Raw genomic sequence first — 4,236 nt, 5'->3', positions numbered from 1 at the left:
TGCTTCTTCCAGCCCAGCGTTTCTCATGCTAAACTCTTAGGAAAATCAAATTCCTGATAATTTCTTAATCACACTATAGTGTTTCAGGCAATCTTATTTCATCCCCTCTTTCCCATACATGCTTGTCTGCCGAACTTCTGTTCACCTTACCCATCTTGATTTCTATGTGACCACTTTTGTGCTGTTTCCGAACATTGAACATATCTCTATTACAGAATGTATCTCAGGAAGTACTCATTATTTGTTATGTATACACTGCTTTTATTTGGATGTGAGTTTTGTGAAGGTAGGATTAATAACTTATGTATCACCATACCCTTGCACATAGTAGGTATAGTGTGCAGAATTCTAAGGTGGCCTCCAAAATCCAGCCCCCTCCCCAGCATACATGCTTCTCCTTACGTGTGGATGGAACCTTTGAATATGAGAGATGTCATACCCCTTCTAGGTTATATTATACAGCTAAGGTAAGAAGTTTGGAAAATGTAATTAAAGTTCCAAATCAGTTGATTCTGAGTTAATCAAGAGGAGGGGATAGATATGGGGTGGGCCTGTCCTAATCAGGCGAAGGCCCTTGAAGATGGACTGGGCCATTCGTGAAGGATGAGACTCTCCTGCTGGCTTTGAAGAAGTAAGTAGTTATGTTTTAAGAACGTGGCCCTGCTTGGCAAGGACCTAAGGGTGGCTTCAAAGACTTGAGAGCAGTTCATGGCCAAAAGCTATCAAGAAAATGGAGATACCTACAGTTATAAGGAAGTGAATGCTGCCAACAACCTTAATGAACTTGAAAGTGGATTCTTCCCCAGTTCAGCTTCCAGATGAGGACATAGATTGACTGACACCTTCACTCAGTCGTGTCCAACTCTTTGCAACCCCATGGACTGTAGCATGCCAGGCTTCCCTGTCCATCTCCAACTCCTGGAGCCTACTCAAACTCATGTCCATTGAGTTGATGATGCCATCCAACCCTCTCATCCTCTGTTGTCCCCTTCTCCTCCTGCCTTCAATCTTTCCAAGCATCAGGGTCTTTTCCAATTCCAACTGTCTGAGAGCCTGAGCAGAGACCCAGTTTAGCCATACCTGGATCCCTGATCCATGGAGACTGTGAGACAGCAAATTTATGTTGTAAGTCACTTATGCTGTAGTGACTTATCATGCAGTACTAGAAGATGAATGCAATTAACACTGTATTGATCATATTTAAATGTTGGTCATATTTAAATGTTGATCATATTCAATTTAATCAGGGGCTTGGAATATTTAAAATGAATCTTCACTAAACTTTTGGTCAACATTGAGAATGTGGACATCTTAGAGAAGAGAGTTGTTATTTCCCTTAGAGCCTTCCACCCATTCAGTCACCTTCACACACTGCCAGGGTTTCCATAAATACCAGCTTCTGATTGTCGGGAAATAGGAAGTGCGATTCTCTTCAGCCATCATTCAGTATTCTTGGGAGAAAGAAAGGATTAAAATTGATGTTGAAATGAGACCACCATCATTTTCTCAGTCTGCTCACTATGTACAGAGCTCAGGATGATTAGAAAATGTAAAACACATGTGACTGTCTTGAACCTCTTTAGTTAAACCATATTTACATAGATCAGTTTTCCCAAAGGACAGAAGTTAGCTGAACTTAAGCAATTAAAAAAAAAAGAAACCAACAACCAAACACAAAACTAGAACCTTTTGCAAAGGCCAAAAAACATGGATGGGTTAAATCATATCAGATGTAATGGTTTGTTTTAAGAAGTGTTTGATTTGTTGTCTATATGCATGCTTTTTTTTTTTTTTAGGTAGATGCAAAAGCAGAATTTGCAAGATCTTTAGCTGCTGAGATAGAAATCCAGTATATAGGATTTACCATCAGATCACTGATGACCCAGGTTAGGGATGTGCTCCTGGCTCTCCAGTCCATTCCAAAGCCACCTCAGGGACTGTAGCCACAGAGGGACTGTGGACGACTGAAGACAAAATTGGACAGCCCCTGATCTTGTTGTTTCACCAAGAGCAAGTACCCAAAACCTTGAAATACCACCTCAGGGGGACCTTCCTTACTGTTTTACCATGGGGAACAAAGAACAAAGTTTTCAGTCCTGGAACTTCTTCCCTTCCATTGCCAACATTTTCAATTTCATTTGCCCTTGACTAAATGTAGCTTCCTGTTTCTAAGAAAAGAAGCCGAAAGAGCTTTTTGAAGGCCTCACAGACAGTCTCAGAAGGCTTCATGGGCAGCAAACAACTCTGAGCAAACAACAATTTGATGAGTTAAGTGTAAACGGATCAGAGACATATGGATTACATTTTTGGGGAAATACACATGGGTTTGCAATGTAAAGCAGGGCCATGGCGGGGGGAGTGGAGAAGGGAATGCTTGGAAAAATGTGGTTTGGGTCTTGCCAATTGCAAAATGTTTGAAACAAATAATCTGAGATGTTTTGCCCAGCCTAGAGTATGACTTGATTCACTGTTTCTTCTATTTATGTGTCATTTTTAGACTCGGCACTTAAGCCAGTGCTGGTTTGGGTCTTGAATAGATTTTTAAAAATACAGTTATTTAGAAATATCCTTGCATGTGATTTCTGTGTATCCTCTGAGTGTGAAGGGTCGGGTGGTGTTGGGGAAGAATTAGGCATTTAGTAACATTTCTCTGAGGCTAAACTGCTCCTAAACCTGTCTGGTGTATTTCTACTTATGAAGGATCCCAATCCAGGCTGTGCTAGTGAGGTGATGGGGCAGCTTGAGAAAGTCACTTAACTTTCCACCTGTCTTTCCACCTGTAAAATGGGGATAATATTACTCATCTCAGGGCCCATGAGGGATGAGATGTTGGATGATGTCGTGTTAGGAGTGTGGACTCAGGAGACATATTCCTGGGTTACTGTCCTAGCTCTGACCCTTCATGAATTTGGGCAAATCCTTTAGCCTTTCTGTGCTTCAGTTTCTTCATCTGTTCATGAGGGGAAAATGCTAGCCTCTACTACATAAAGTTACCTTGAGAATTAAGAGTTACTATACATAAAGAACTTAGCACAGTGCCTGGCACATAATAAGTGTTTGACAAATGCTAACCATCACTATTGTTGATTATAATTGCTCTTGTTCCATAGAGCCTTTGAATAATGTAGAAAGTGAGGAACTTTACCTTGAGCTGGGGGGAGGGCAGTACCTCGCTGCATCTACTGGAGCCACCTCCAACCTACTTTCCTTTCCTTACTGCTTCAGCCCGTAGATTAACTCAATTTCTCTCATCCCCAAATAAAAAGGGGGTAGATTCCTCCATCTAAAATTAGGCTTATCTGTTTCTTCTTCCTGGGATAGAATGTTTTTTTCTCATCTTCTTTACTACTATCTCTTATCCAGAGTCACTTTGTTCAAGAACCCAACTAAATCATATGAGAGTGGAGAGACTTCTGGGGGCTCAAATGGAGGAGAATTATGAGCTCAGTTGAGTTGTGTTGGTTTAATGCATTGTTTCTCAGCCCTTCTTGCATGTTAGAATGAACTGGGGAATATTTAAAAGGTAAGAGAAATTTTCAGGGCGAAGAGTTTGAGAACTCTTCTAAGGCACAGCCAGGGCTGAGAATCGCTTTGGCCAAGGCCTTCAGTGGGCATCACAGGTGCTTCTCGTAATTTGTGACCCCTGCCTCTTTGAACTCACTGACTCTTTCTTTGGAGGCCAGAAAGGACCTGATGTCTGTCTTCCAGGCAGCTGGCAGGCTTTCCTCTGAGGCTGTCCCTTTTGAGTTTGGCAGAAGCAAGGTCACTTCCTCTTGGAATCCCAGGCAGGCTTTAGATCAGAGCTGCTGCTACCCGGAGGCTGGTCTCCCCCACCCCCGCCCCCAGCTCTGGTCTGAGGGACTTGTCTGAATCCATCCCTTCTTGCCTATCTACTGCTTTCTAACTGCTATTTCTCTGTGTGCTTCTCTCTTGATCAGCACAGTTCCATTTCTTCCTGTCCTTTTTGCTTCTTTGGCCAGTGCCCTCTTCTGTTAAACATAGTCCTAGAGGTTGTGCAGTGGAGTGAAGGAAGAGGGGACTTGGGTTGGACCTGGGTTTAAATCTCTCCTTGGCTGTTTAGATCTCTCCATGTTACTTAATCTCTCTGGGCCTCAGCTCCACATTTGTAAAACAGGAATAATTTAGATGCATCTGTTGGTGTGAAAAAATTCAGGGAGATAAGGCCAGAGTGAGGGTTGTGGTGGAGGCAGCAGGTGAGTGCAGCGGTAACGGTGG

This window comes from Bubalus kerabau, chromosome 18 (assembly GCF_029407905.1).
Source record: "Bubalus kerabau isolate K-KA32 ecotype Philippines breed swamp buffalo chromosome 18, PCC_UOA_SB_1v2, whole genome shotgun sequence".
Classification (NCBI taxonomy): domain Eukaryota; kingdom Metazoa; phylum Chordata; class Mammalia; order Artiodactyla; family Bovidae; genus Bubalus; species Bubalus kerabau.
The sequence above is the reverse complement of the archived record's forward strand: the minus strand, read 5'-3'. Positions refer to the sequence as shown.